Source organism: Otolemur garnettii, unplaced genomic scaffold (assembly GCF_000181295.1).
Source record: "Otolemur garnettii isolate 467f Iridium unplaced genomic scaffold, OtoGar3 scaffold00134, whole genome shotgun sequence".
NCBI lineage: Eukaryota > Metazoa > Chordata > Mammalia > Primates > Galagidae > Otolemur > Otolemur garnettii.
In genome coordinates this window covers 3,235,208-3,250,719 of record NW_003852529.1, presented here as the reverse complement: position 1 = coordinate 3,250,719, position 15,512 = coordinate 3,235,208, and the positions used below count along the sequence as shown (strand labels likewise).

At 49.3% G+C, this 15,512-nt stretch overlaps 1 protein-coding gene across 3 annotated transcripts in view; it reads right to left on the bottom strand.

The window, feature by feature from the left end:
• Nucleotides 1-15,512, bottom strand: part of PC (pyruvate carboxylase) — a 108,938-nt gene that overhangs the window by 41,347 nt on the left and 52,079 nt on the right. The window contains exon 1 of one of the 3 annotated variants that reach the window (XM_003798333.3): nucleotides 10,776-10,976. The exons of the other annotated variants lie outside the window; for them this stretch is intronic. The gene's annotated coding sequence lies outside the window, so the exon portion shown is untranslated. Of the gene's footprint in view, nucleotides 1-10,775; nucleotides 10,977-15,512 lie in introns of those variants that run through there. 3 annotated transcript variants of the gene reach the window in all.

Below are 15,512 nucleotides of genomic sequence, written 5' to 3'. Positions count from 1 at the left end.
AAAAAAAAAAAAAGTATATAACAGACAATATTTGGGGTATACTTTTACTACAAAATTATTCATTTATTTGAAATTTAAATTTATCTGAGCATCCTTCATTTTATCTGGCAACCATAATGACCAGCAGTGTTGACACCCTATCTGAGCCTTAAGAGAAAAAAACGTGAAGAATTCCCAGGTGTCGCTATAACAGGGCACAGAAAGCACAGAGGTTAACATCCTGGAAGCCAAGGGGCCTGGGTTCAAATCAGCACTTCACTGACTCTGGGCAAGTCTTTTAACCTCTGGCCTTCAATTTCTTCTTGTCAAATCAGACAGTAATAACTGTCTCATAGGGCTATTACAAATATCAAATAAGAAGATGCGTATAAAGTGCTTAGGACAGTGCCAGACGCAGTGTTTATTAGACATGCTGGCTTTTAGTATTAATATTGGATCTGTGGCCAGTGGCCTGTGGTGGGGGCGGGGTTGGGCAGCGAGGGGAGGCCCAGGCGAGGGGCTGGGGCTGTTGCAATGAGAAGCCTTGTTTGCTGAGATGCTGCTTTGAAGCACAATTTGATCCAGTTAACTCCCTCAGCAGAATAGGTCAGACAATCTGACCTGTCTGGGAGCCATCAAGGACCTACCATGAGCCCCAGGCACCAGTGACAGGGTCTTGCTCTGTCACCCAGGCTGCAGTGCAGTGGTGTAATCACAATTCACTGTACCCTCAAATTCCTGGGTTCAAGCCCTCCTCCGGCCTCAGCCTCCCGAACAGCTGAGGCTACAGGTGCTACCACCATGCTTGGTTAACGTTGTAATTTTTATAGTGATAAAGTCTCACTATGCAGCCCAGGCTGGTCTCAAGCGATCATCCTACCTCAGTTTCCCAGGTGTGAGCCACCGCACCAGCTGTACACATCTCTTAATGGCTGTGCTCAGTGACATCATGTTTAAAGTCTGAAATCGGCCATGGTGAACTTATTTATACCACAAATTATTGGCAAATGCTGTAACCAGGGCCCCTTCCTCACCTCTGGGAGAGCAAGCCTGCCAGCACACCCAGATGGCAATGTGGGGGTCCATCCAGAGAGGACAGGGATAGGCAATGGGGGGCCGGGTGAACAGAACCCCCTTCCTATTCTCCCTTTTGGCTGCAAAACCCAAACAAAGATGCCTCTTTTTCTTTTTTGAGGGCCTGGGATACAGAATTCTTAATTTGGTTAAAACATAAGCCTGTCCTAAGGAAGGAAACAGGCACTCCGTGAATGTCTTCAGGGGGTTCAGACAGTTTTGCAACACTAATTAACCTGTGACAGTATCATAATAAAAATTATTTGCATAATCTCATTTATTTTTTATTTTAAAAACATTTTTTTAAACCTGCTCCCCAGGAAAGTATCTAATTCTCATTTAACAACTTGAAAATAATTGTTTTGTCTGAGGGACTGATTTCCCCATTCCTGCCCTTGACACGTTCTCTCTCAACCAACACTGGCCTTGAAGTGAGAGGATTTCAAACCAAGCTTCTTGCCTACTTGGCAAACTCCTACCCCAAAGCTGAACTAGCTCTCCCTGGGCCCCACCGTGCCTCTCCCAAACCAAACTCTTCCCTCCCACCCTCTCCCCAGTGACCAAGGCTGCCATGTGGGGTCATCTTCCCTTCTGCCCTTTCTCTCACCCACCACCTGGTCAAGAAGTCCTGTCAATCTCACTTCTTAAATCCCTCCCATTTGTCCTGCTTTCGTTTCTCCCAAACTACCCTGAGTTGTCCTCTCCCTTCCACCCTCATCTACGTAGAAACCGCTCCCTCTTTACTACCACTCTAGCTGCTATCCACACAGCGAGTTACCTACCTACTGTTAGCTGGCATCCCAAATGGCATCTTCTTGTTTTTTTAAGGTTACATGGATCACATTTGTTAGGTACTCATTCTTTTTATTTATTTATTTTTGAGACAGTCTCTCACTATGTCACTCTCCGTAGAGTGCTGTGATGTCACAGCTATAGCAACCTCAAACTCTTGGGCTTAAGCGATTCCCTTTCCTCAACCTCCCAAGTAGCTGGGACTATAGGTGCCCACCACAACGTCCAGCTATTTTTTGTTGTAATTGTCACTGTTGTTTAGCAGGCCCAAGCCAGGTTCAAATCTGCCAGCCTCAGTGTATGTGGCCAGTGCCCTAACCACTGAGCTACGGGCACCAAGCCAGGTACTCATTCTTCTTAAAAACCTTCTGTGACTCCCCATTGCCCAAAGGTTACAGTCTCAAATCTCCTTCAGGCCTGTCCCCACGATTAGTTCCCGCCTGCCTTTCCAGCTTTCACTCCACCATACCTCAGCCTCCCAATCCTGTAGCTCCAGACCAGCTGCCTTCTCTTTGTTCTAAATAGCTGGAGCGCCTTCCCACCTTCCCAGAGTCCTAGCTCCTGCCAGAGGCTCCACTAGAATACCCTTCCTCCCAGCCTCCTCTAAGAATCCTACTCCTGTCTCAGTTATGTACCTAATTTTTCTCCCTCCTGAAATCCTACCAAAACTTCAGATTCTTCTTTAAAGCTATAAAACCCCAAGGACGGAGAAAACAGGAAAGGAGACAAAAGCTACATAATAGTGGAAGCAGGAACACAGCTTAGGTTAACTGACCTTACAGCCCTGGCTATTGGGGAAGCCTCTACAAAAAATAGAAAAATTAGCTGAGAATGGTGATGCAAGCCTATTCAGGAGGCTGAGGCAGTAGGATCGCTTGAGCCCAGGAGTTCAAGGCTGCGGTGAGCTGATTGTGCCACTGCACTCCAGCCTGGGTGATAGAGCAAGACCTCATCTCTAAAGAAAATAATAAAAATGTTGTTAGAAAAGGAAATCTAGAAACTGAAGCAAAAAGACAAAATAGAAAACAGGCAAGAAAGGAAAAAAAATTATAGGTTAGGTCAAGAGATCTAAAGGCTACATAACAGGATTTCAGAAAGCGAGAACAGTGAAAAACAGAGGAAAAGCAAAGAAATAGTTCAAGAAATCCCTGCTCAGTGCCCACAGCACAGTGGTTACGGCGCCAGCCACATACACCTGGCCTGGGCCAGCTGAACAACAATGTCAACTGCAACAAAAAATAGCCAGCCACTGTGGTGGGCACCTGTGGTCCTGGCTACTTGGGAAACTGAGGCAAGAGAATCGCTTAAGCCCAAAAGTTTGAGTTGCTGTGAGCTGTGACACCACGATATTCTACTGAGGGCAACACAGTGAGATTCTGTCTTAAAAAAAAAAAAAAAGAAAGAAAGAAAAAAAGGGTGGCGCCTGTGGCTCAGTGGGTAGGGCACTGGCCCCATATACCAAGGGTGGTGGGTTCGAACCCGGCCCCGGCCAAACAAAAAAGTGGCCAGGCGTTGTGGCGGGCACCTATAGTCCCAGCTGCTTGGGAGGCTGAGGCAAGAGAATCTCCTAGGCCCAGGAGTTGGAGGTTGCTGTGACCTATGATGCCATGGCACTCTACTGAGGGCAACAAAGTGAGACTCTGTCTCTAAAAAAAAAAAAGAAGAAAGAAAGAAAGAAATTCCTAGGATACCTAGGAACCTAACTAAACAGATAAGCACAGACCTACCCAAGGCATGTTAAAAAAAATTCAGATCCTAGCTCAAGGGTTAAGGCACCAGCCACATACACCAGGGCTGGCAAGTTCGAGCCCAGCCTGGCCCACTAAACAACAATGGTAACTACAACAACAACAAAAATAGCTGGGCGCTGCAGCGGACGCCTATAGTCCCAGCTACTTGGGAGGCTGAGGCAAGATAATCACTTAAGCCCAAGAGTTCACGGTTGCTGTGAGCTGTGACACCACAGCACTCTACTGAGGGCGACATGAGACTCTGACTCAAAAAAAAATTTTTTTTCAGATACTGTAAGCTTTCAGAAAAGGGGGGCAACAAAGGACATAAAGAATCAGAAGGGGCTCAGTGCCTGTGGCTCAAGCGGCTAAGGCGCCAGCCACATACACCTAAGGTGGCGGGTTCGAATCCAGCCCGGGCCCAGCAAACAACAATGATGGCTGCAACCAAAAAAAATAGCCAGGCGTTGTGGTGGGAGCCTGTGGTCCCAGCTACTTGGGAGGCGGAGGCAGGAGACTCGCTTGAGCCCAGGTGCTGGAGGTTGCTGTGAGCAGTGAAGCCAGGGCACTTCACCCAGGGGGACAGCTTGAGGCTCTGTTTCAAAAAAAAAAAAAAAAAAGAATCAGAAAAGCTTTGGATTTCTCAGCAGTTTGAGAAGCTAGAGAAGTACAAAGCAATCCTTTAAACTTGTCAAGGAAAAATGATTTCCAACCTGAAATTTTCTATCCAGCTAAACTATCAATCACATAAGAGGGTAAAATGAACACAAGGAGCAAGGGAAAGAACTCCCTTGTCAGGTCTCTGCTGTGGATGTGCCCAACCCAAACAAGCAAACAAGAGGAGTTGAGTGAGGGCCAGAAACCAGGTGAGGGACAGAGCCAGGCCAGCCAAAAGGCACAGAGAATCCTCAGGGACAGCGCAAGGATGGGGCACCAGCCTCCTTTTTACCTGTACCTTTCCCTCCAGGGGGAACTGAAGGAAAAGGAGCCATCGTGAACCTGATAGTGAGACAGGGAAGCAGCACAACTGTGACTGGCCCGCATCTTAGCAGGAGCCCTCTGATCCCTACAGAATACCACGTGGAAGATGCCAAGCTCCACCCAAAGGAGAGGCGTCCTCCTCGTGCTCACAAGACGCAGAGTATCTCTAGAATGAGACCCAAGAAGCAGGTAACAATCGTGCCTCTGGGGAAAGGCTTATCTTTCACTGTTTATTCTTTTGAATTTGCACTTGATTATATTTTAAAAATGAATAAAATACAATATATGAAAAGTATATCCTCCCCATATACAGAGCCTATCCTGGGTCTGCCCAGAATAACCAAGCCGTGCAACTCCAGGGCCCTGTTTGTTCACAAGAGCACCCAGCCTGGTGCCTGGCTCACAGTATTACAGCACAGTATCACACAGTGTTTAAACAAACCAAAATAAAGTTAAATTGCAATTAAAATTTTCAACTGGAACTGGGTCTTTCCATGTGCTAAGATCCTGAAAAAATAGGCTAAGGGTTCTCAGTTGCACACAGTGCCTCCAGCCAGGCCACGGAGCCAGGCCAGCAGCAACGGAACAGAAGCAAAGTTTAATCACAGTCTTTAGCCCAGATCACTCCAGGACTGAGCCAGGATTTTTTTATGCTGCCCTCGGTAGACTGCCATGGCATCACAGCAACCTCAAACTCTTTTTGGGCTTAAACGATTCTCTTGCCTCAGCCTCCCAAGTAGCTGGGACTACTGGTGCCCACCACAATGCCCAGCTATTTCCTTTTTGTTGTTGCAGTTGTCATTGTTGTTTTAGCTGGCCTAGGCCGGGTTCAAACCTGCCAGCCTTGGTGTATGTGGCCAGTGCCCTACCCACTGAGCTATGGGCACTGCCCCAGGCTATTGTTTTTAACAGCTTTATTGAATATAATTCACATACCATCTAATTCATACATGTGATTCAATAGATTTTTTAGCACCTTCACAGACATGTGTGTGCTTCAATTTCAGTCACATCTGGCTACTACGACAGTCTCCTCTAGGCATCCCAGCCACCACTGTTGCAGCCCTCACTGTAGTGTGGAGGAAACACTCTCCCCTCTGTATGCTGGCAGTAGCGAGGGCTCTCCACTCCCCATGCTGAATGCCTGACTTGTGTGGGCTGATTAATTTGGTTTCTCAGATACAGTGTGTGATTCTCAGTACTCCTGGCCAAACGTCTCATTCAGTGAGGTTGATCCTAGCCAATCTTTTTGCACTTTTTTTTTTGACCAGGGCTGTGTTTGAACCCACCACCTCTGGTATATGGGGCCGGCGCCCCACTCATTTGAGCCACAGGTGCCGCCCATCCTGGCCAGTCTTTACTCCTATTTTGCTAGATCCCCCCATCCCAAACATGCCCCCAGAGAAAAGCCCTGTGGAGCCTAGGTCAGTGTGAAAACTTGGTTCTCTGGGCAAAACGGGTAATGAAGCATCCAGGCTGCCTGCCACTACCTTTATTAGAAGGATTTGTTCTGTAAAATTTGATTCAGTCAAAAGGCCATACTCAAAGACCCAGAAGGCCACATGTGGGGATACAAGTTCCCTGCCCCTACATGAGCCCAGGAGATAGTGACGCGATTCAGTGGCAAAGAGCTTCAGTCCCTGGAAGGAAGGCAGTCAACAGCGACCCAGACAGGACGTGACCTACAGCTGCAGTTGCTTTTCTCCCTACCCTCAACTCCTAGGGGAATGTACCTTTGTGGCCCCTGGATCTGACCTTTCATCTTTTGGAATGCTTTGGAATTTGAACACAAAAACGGGGCCAGAGGTCTCCCAAAGACAGAGTTCTGGGCATCCATGATTGCTGGCTTTATCCTAATGGCCACACAGCAAAGTACCGGAACCAAGGGCCACCTTCTCCAGCTGTATCACAGTCACATCTCTGCCTCTCCCACTGCTGACCACAGCCCTTCCCTCAGGCTGGCTGCGCATTCACAACCCTCTGCCCATCCAGCCCCCTCCCCTGAATGTGAAGGAAGCGGTGGTATCTCATAGTAACTACAAAGATAATAATATTCATAATAGCTGTGAGTGCCAGGTCCTGGAGGAGGCACCATCCAGGCACTCCCCTGACACTCACAAGGCATGAGTGTGGACAGTCTGACGGAGTCACCACTTACATTCATATGTACAATTATATGGAACTCTCCTAGTGTTCTCTGAAGTTCAGAAGGCACCTTAACAGATACTCCCATCTGCTACCAACAGTCACTGGCCCAGTAGGCAGAACAGGTCTAATCCTCAGGCTGCGTCCTGCTCCCACTCCAAGATACTGCCCCACCTCCTGGCCATACTTTGCCCCACTAACTCTCCCAGATCCACTCAGGTGACTCAATGAGTGACTCACTGTGTCATTGTCCTTGAGAGAGTGATTTCTAGTCCATAGCCTGGAGCTAGAGCTTTGGAAGGATAAAGGGAAAGGGGAAAGGCAGCCAGGGTCCCTGCCCCCGAGAAACAGAAATTCTAATGAAAGAAAAGGTACAAACACGAATAAGAAAATACATGACCAATGAGAGGTAAGGCCTGGCGGGAGGGAAGGGGACTACTGGGGGGTGGGACAGTGAACTTGGGCAGGAGCCTCCCTCTATGGAGGAAAGCAGAGGCCTGATGAAACAGGACGGGCAGGGGCCTCCTGTGGCAAGTCTGGACCACGCACTGCTGTGATTCGGTGTGAAGGGAAAGGCTTAGAGTCAAAAAACTCAAGTTCAAATTCTGGCTTTGCTACCACAAGTCTCACTCTGTTGCCCTGGGTAGAGTGCTGTGGTGTCATAGTTTACAGCAACCTCAAACTCTTGGGCTCAAATGATCCTCTCGCCTCAGGTTCCTAAATAGTTGGGACTAGAGGTCCCATGACCTCTAGCCATATGACCTTAGGGAATTCACTCTGCTCCCTGGGCCCATAAGTTTCATCTCTCCCAGAACAGAACCCTGACAAATAAGGTATATGCTGTGTGCGAAACTCTAGCTTCCCAAACTGTACAGCACAATACACACAAAGGACTGTGATTAGATTTCATCCAATCAAAGCCAGTGTTTACTGAGCAGCCACTGCCTGTAACACACACCTGAGGGATAGAGCATCGTATGAAACACAGCTTCCACCTGCTAGAAACTGACTCAGGGCGAGGAAGCAAAACTAGCCCACTGGGAACATAATATCAAACACTCAGCATGGGCAAGGAACTGCTCTGAGAGAGAAAGGAGATGGAGGAGCACAAAACAGCTGATTAGGTTATATGAAGGGTCATGGAGGAGAGACCCGACCTGGGCTCCACGGAAGCTCAGGGCACCAACAACTGCTCCATGAGTGCACCGGGGGAGAGGGAGCAGAAGGGCTCACTGTGCTTCTCCTGCAAGTGTGGTCAGATTGACTCCATTTAGGGTCAGGGCCCAGCAGACTGGTTCAGATCCTGATCCTCATCCCAATCCCCTGTGCTTATTAGCCAGATTACATGGAGGAACTAACTAGTCTGAGACACTGAAAAATCACAATTCTGCTTTGTATGTTCATTGGGAGGGTTAACTACAAGAATGCATGAATCAGTCCACAGTATATGTGATCAATTAATAGTCACCAACATCAGCTGGGCGCGACAGTTCATGCCTATAATCCTAGCACACTGGGAAGCTGAGGCTGGTGGTTTGCTTGAGTTCAGGAGAGACCAACCTGAACAAAGCAAGACTCCATCTCTACTAAAAATAACAAAATTAGCCAGGCATCTTGGTGGGCACCTCTAGTCCCTACTACTTGGGAACCTGAGGCAAGAGGATCATTTGAGCCCAAGAGTTTGAGGTTGCTGTAAACTATGATGCCATAGCACTCTACCCAGGGCAACAGAGTGAGACTCTGTTTCAAAAAGAAAAAAAAAAAAAATCAACATCAAGTAAGGCTTGACTGCCAGAGCTGGGCCAGACTTTGGAAGGATAGAGGGCAGCCCAGGCTTTTGTTTTTAACAAAAGAAAAACAGACATGTGATTTGGGGGTGATCAACAGAGAGGGAACCACAAGGGAACTTGGGGAAGGGCTGTGTGTCCCCAAGCCCAGTCCATCCACCACCATGGTCACTTCCCAGCAGAGCATGGGCACTCTGGCTGCCACAGGCCCCGGTGTCACCAGGTGTTCCCTTTCTAAAAATCCTTCCCTGAGAAGAGCACAGAGTGGAACCACAGAAATGTGAGGAGAAACTGAGGCAGGAATGAAACCAAAGGGATGGTTTGAGGAGGGGCTGGTATGTTACAGCACAGTCACCCAAAAGAGAAGTTTTGGGGTCAGGGGGCGTCCCATGGTAACATGAAATCTCAAGGCTGTGGGAAGGGCAGCAACAAGCAGGTAACAACCTGGTGAGAAGGCTGGCATGGAGCCAACAGAGGTGGCATTGGAGAGGTTAAGGGAGTAATAAAGAAATAAAAACCTTCACTCCTTCCTCAGTCAATATTGACTGAGGCTTTACAGCATGCTGGCAGCGCCAGTGACAGGAGACGAGCTGGACTGGAGGGAAGAGGCCCTGCCCTCCTGAAAGGGAAGGTCCATCCGAATTAGGAGGTAAGTACACAAACAAGCTCACTCCAGATTCAGCCAGCCCAGTAAGGGCTGAGTGTGCCCTGCCTCAGGCTCTCTCCTGGTGGCGGTTTCCCTCAGAGTGGGGAGAAACGGCACCTGGGGGAGACCAAAGCCACAGGAGCTGGTGCTTCCACCTCACCAGAACACCTGGGGGAGGCCTCTTCCTTATCAGCTGCTCTCAGGGAGTCTGGGACAAAGCAGAAGGAAACAGACCTAAAGCATGAATGTCCACGTCACCTACACGCCTCCCTCTCACCTGCCCCCAAACACATGGGTATGCAAACACAGGCACACACAGTTTCACCCTTCTTCACTTGTCATCCCATGACTTGGTGGAGACCATGGCTTATTTGCCGTTAAAGAAAAAAACCACAGGTCATTGGGACCCTTATCAGCTTCTCCTCCTGAGGAAAAGGTTTTTTTCTAGGTAAATGGGAGGAGTCCTCTCCCCTTAGTTCTGAGCAGTGAGTCCTACTCAAATGCCATGGGTCTGGGTCCCCAAGTACAGGTAGTTACATGCTCTTCCTTTGTTGCTGCCGCAGATGCCTCATGTCCTGAAGATAGCTGACCATAGCCTTTAGTTGTTCAGATTCCTTTTTTTTGAGACAGAGTCCCACTATGTCACCCTCAGTACAGTGCTGTGGCGTCAACAGCTCACAGCAACCTCAAACTCTTGGGCTTAAGTGGTTCTCTTGCCTCAGCCTCCCAAGTAGCTGGGACTACAAGTGCCCGACACAACACCTGGCTGTTTTGTTGTTGTTGTCATTGTTGTTTAGCAAGCCGAAATCGGGCTCGAACTCACCAACCCCAGCTCCCTAACCACTGAGGTACAGGCGCTGAGCCAAGTTGCTCAGATTCCTAAAGGAAAGCCAGGCTTTCCTGTCCTATTGCTCCAGGGCCTCTTGTGGAGCTGGCTGAGAGCCAGAACAGAGTACACGCGGGCCTAGCTGTGTGCTGCACTAAGATCAGAGCCTTCGCCACCTATGCAGGGAACCAGGTGGCCCTTCCCCCAGTTGTTACCACCACACAAAGGTGTCTGGCCCAGTGCTCTGGGTGGGACCCAGGGTCCATCTTCTTCCATCCAAGGTCTCAAGGGGAATCTCTTTTTTTCTCTTTTTGAGACAGTCTCACATTTCACTCTCAGTAAAGTGATGTGGCATCATAGCTCACAGCAACCTCAAACTCTTGGGTTCAAATGATTCTCTTGCCTCACTTTTTCATTTTTAGTAGAGACAGAGTCTCACTCTTGCTCAGGCTGGTCTTGAACTGAGCTCAAGCAATCCATCCACCTCGGCCTCCCAGAGTGTTAGAATCACAGGCGTGAACCCCTGCAGCCGGCTGGGAACCTCTTTTCGATGGACAGCAGGCCTTGCCTACCTCATGCTCCTTGATCTGCCCACCTTTAACCGAAACTGACTCCATAGGCCCATCAGCAATAATCTAGTTGAGCCCTTCGCTGGATTTCTGTCCTCTAAGGACCTGTTCCCGGAGCTCCTCTGTCCTCTCCTTTCAAGTACTAGAAGGCTGCCAAGTCCCAGAGGGAGAACGACAGTGCCCACAATGTGTGCAAACCCCTCCAGGGCCGTGTGCCCAGAGGCCTCTGAAAGTTGGTCCTCTTACCGTGATGCCAGTCTGCAGAGACCCAAGGAGGCCACACACTGTTCCTGATGCCGGATACTGAGGTCTGGGCCCACTGCCTGTTTGTAACTGATGTTCTAGGTTAAGCCCTTGTCAATAATTTTCCAGAACTGCTCCTTCCCCTACAGTTCAGAAAAGACAGAGGCTGCTTGTGAGCAGCTCTCTGGCTCAGGGGAGGGTGAGCAGACTGCTTGATGGAAGGGAAAAAACCCAAAACTAGGTCAGGGGTAAGCTGGGGGTGGGGAGGTCAAAAGCCACTGCTCATGGGTTCTGGTGGAAGGATTAAAGGGCAGCAGTATTTGATTTTCACAAAGGGAGAGGGCCAGAGACAGGGGCAGGAAAGCCAGCCTGGAGAGACCAGGCATCCGGGCCAAGGAAAGGAGCAGAGGATCTGACGAAGGAGAGAAAAATGGGAGGAACCTAACGTCTTCTTCCTTCCTACTGAGACCTCACTAGGCCCTGGGTTGTCCACCTGGGAACTGGTGACACCATGGTGCAGGAGACTGAGTCCCTCACAAGGGCAGATACTACCCAGTGGCTGGTGGGAGCTGCTGGCCTGGGATTTTATTAGCAAGTAGGTTTTCATATGCTTGAACATGATGAAACCTACCCAGATCACCTCATGCAACATAGTGTTACCCAAAGGACCGCTCCAGGCGGCACAGGAACAGAGCTCCCATGCCCTGGGCACCATTCCACCACCACGAGAAGCCAGTACCATGCTCCTTGGAGGAAGCAGTCAGTGGCTCACAGAGCTATAGCGTTGCCTCCCAATCCTGAGGCTGGTTAATGAGAGGCCAGGCCTGGCTCAGAGCTCACTGTGTGATATGAGCCAGCTAACAAAATGCGGGTGCACCCTTGTCAACTAATCTCGGGATCGGGAGGTGACACTACAGCTCTAACAGTGAGCTTGTTCTAAAGCAGCAGTTCTTAACCTGTGGGTCACAACCCCTTTGTAACAAGAAAATACATCGCAGCATTAGGAAGGTTGAGAACCACTGCTCTAGGGAGAAGCTCAGTGCGAGAAGGGCACTTGCATGTCCCTTCAGCTACAGGATCCCAATCTCATCTCTTCGTTGTCTTTGCCCAGAGTTGACAAGCAGCTTTCAGCCACTATTCTAGTCCACCAGGGAGGGGTGATACCAGTAAGAAACCTTGACAAGCACAGGCAGCTGGAAATCCTGGAAGGTGAGCCCAGAATGACACTCAAAGCAGGGCCCTGCCCAAGGAATGGGTAGAAGACAGAGTGCTGAGGTAGGCACCAGCAGAAACCCTCTGCCTCCAGTGCTATAGCTTCTGGCTATGAGTCCTCTTCCTCACCCTGGCTCAGGAGAGGTACCATGTGCTTCCCCTCTACTAGAGCCGGAGAGATGCTACACTCCCACACCCACCTCGACAATTGCCATCTGGTTGGGGAACTGCCAGAGGGGTTTGAAGCTAGAGGGAACTATCCACATTGGCCTGTGTCTGGACCTGCGCCTTATCCAGGAGCAAAGCTAAGCTCAAGGGAAAGGCCGTAGGCAAGGAGACATTTCTACAGCATGGATCTTGGTCCATTTTCCTAAGAGGATATATGTTACCTCAACCTCTTTACACTACTGGACTGGAGACAGACAGGGACATTTATCCCCATTGCACAGAGGGGAGAGTTGAGACCCTCACAACATGAGTGTAGGAAACAGGTTACCCAAAATCTAGGTCTAAGAAGGATGTGACATTCAGACTGTATTTGAAAAAAGGTACCAGCACTCTGAGTTGAGTCCCTGGATCAGGAACTGGCCTGAGTCAGTTCTCTCCCAGGATGCTCTGGATATGTTGGCAACAACTTGGGTCAGAATCGGTGCCACAGAGACAACAACATGGCTTTGAAGTCAGACAGACATGGACTTGGATCTTCTCTCTGCTCTGCGTGTGTAACCTGGGGCAAGACATCTACCTCCTGGCTCTGTTTTCTTACTTGTTAAGTGGGGCCTAACAACACAGACCTTGCAGGGTTGTGAGAACTCAATGGATGTGATTATGAATAGCCAGTTTCCATTTATGATTGCTTCCAATTTTTCTCATAAAACTAGGACCATCTTCATGAGAAGGGTAGACATACAGAAGGAGAAATATATTCTAATATTCTACTCTTTCTCCAACTTTTGGTACTCTCCAAATATGGAAGAACTCAATGAAAGAAGAATGAGGTAAGGAAGAGTGAGAAGGCCTTGGCTGGATGGCTGGCACACACTCCTCTCTGCTAACTGTTCCTGGGCACCCCAGCAGCCCAGAGGCACCGGGCAATCGGATCTGTGGCAGCAGGTGCCTGGGATGGAACACAGAAGCCAGTCACCTGCTCTGGAGCAGGAATAGTTCCAAGGCGCACAAAAAATCCTGCATCCAGAGAGGAGACAGGGCTTTGAGAGGAAGTAGGTATCTGCTTGGACCTTCCTTGTGCCAGGAACTGGGACAACTTCCAGTGGCACTGATGCCACTCTTCATGGGACACTTGTCACAAGCCCCAGCTGCCTATGCTCACGCTTCATCCTTAGCACATGCAGATCATGCAGAAGAATGGTCCCCTTTGGAACAGGTGTCTTCACGTCTCCCCCTAGAGCAGAAACTGCTTCAGTTGAGCCTTGTCCTGGCAGCTCTGTCTGCAGAGGGTGTCTCATAGCCTGCTACTTCACTGCCCCAAAGTAGTATCACCACTGCATGCTCTGTTCACACCTGACTAGGACATGACCCCCGCCCTCCAGGAGCTCACAGCCAGGAAAGGTGTCTGGGAAGGTGCCAGACACATAAACAGACATGTGAACACAAGTGTGGGCGGTGCTGCTCCACAGCGGTAGAACAGGTGGGCTGAGGGCCCAAGGAAGCATGGCTCTGAGCTGGCGGGAGGAGAGGGACTCAGATGTCAGGGAACATGTCACAGAGTGACACTCAAAGATGAGGAGGTGATGACAGAGGACTGGTGGGGAGGGAAAGGGGGAGGGAGCAGTGTGGCAAGGACACTGGCCTTCATGTGGTCACACACCATGCAGAGTTGAGCACAGCTAGAGCAGAAGTCCGCATCAGAGAGACAAAGTAAGATCCCGGCTGCTGTTTTCAATTTAAGCAGAAAACCCAGCATAGAAAAAATGTGACAATGAACCTTCTATGCTGTTGTAAAATACCCTCAAAACTGACAATTATTCCAACTTAATAACAGCTATTTTCTTCATCTTGGAGAAACAGAAAAGGGCTGGGGAGTAGGTGTGTGGCTCAGTTAAACTGCCAGCAAGGTCACCACAGTGAATGGGTCGCTCAGATGTGCAACAACACTGCTAACCCCAGGTGTTACGGGCAGAGCCACACCTCCAGCCAGTGCATCCAAGTGCAAAGAGACTGTGATGATCCCATACTTTAAGAATGCACAGGCTGGACATGAAGGCTCACACCTGGAATAATCCCAAGGCAGGAGATCACTTGAGGCCAGGAGCTCAAGGTTGCAGTGAGGTATGATCACCACTGCACTCTACCCTGCGTGACAGAATGAGACCTCATAACTTAAAAAATTTTTTTTTCTTTTAAAAAGAACTTGCTGTGTAGCTGGTAGAAGCAAGATCTGCATGTGGCAAATCAGCTTCTACTCTAAGAGTTAATGGCCACGAGTTAAGGCTGCAGGGTTCAGGGTCACATGGGCTAAGGTCTCCAGGCCTCTGCTGTCTCTTCATCACCTCCAGGAAGATGCAATAAGCCAACAACTTTGTGATACCAGCTCCAGGCAAGTAAGCAAATGCTTCTGGATTGATCCATCCCAACCCTAGTGTTCAAAGAGCCTCGCAATTTCCCAAGTCCTCATTCTCTTCCTCCTCCATATAACTCATGGCTTTAGCTTTGGGAACTAAGTTTAGTCACAACTCCAACACTTGGGTCGCTCTTTGACTTGGGAATTTATGTAACCTTCTGAACCTTAGTTTCCTGATCTATAAAACGCAGAATGATCTGAGTCATCTTGTGGAAAAATAACCTAGGAAAGCCTGGCACATTAGAGATGCCCAGAAAAAAGACCCCAGTGGTCAGCCCGTGATAGTAGCCTTAACCCATCCGGCGTCCATCATACACTGAGGCCTCAATATGAGAGAGCAGAGACTTAGACACAAGCCCAGGGAGGCTAAGCACAGAGCGGCAGTGCCACGTGGGGCAATGACTGGGAAAAACAGCAAGATGTGCACCAGAAAAGCACAGCCCTACCTCTGTCACCTTTACCCAGTGCTGTGCTGAGAAGCAAATCACCTGACCACCCTGGGCTTCAGTGTCTTCTCCCACAGACCAGGGATAATATTTACCAGGCTTTCTTCACAGGAGCAGTATGGATGAAAAATAAGCTATAAACTGGATGTGAAAGCAGGTGCCTGTAGTTCTACCTTCTCAGGAGGCTAAGGCAAGAGGATCTCTGGAGCCCAGGGGTTTCAGGCTGCCATGCACTACAACCACACCTGTGAAGAGTCACTGCACTCCAGCCTGGGCAACACAGTGAACCCTATCTCTCCTTAAAAATAAAATAATAGGGTGGTGCCTGTGGCTCGGTGAGTAGGGCACTGGACCCATATACCGAGGGTGGTAGGTTCGAATGCGGCCCCAGACAAACTGCAACAAAAAAATAGCCAGGCGTTGTGGCAGGTGCCTCTAGTCCCAGCTACTCAGGAGGCAGAGGTGAGAGAATCACCTAAGCCCAAGAGCTGTAGGTTGCTA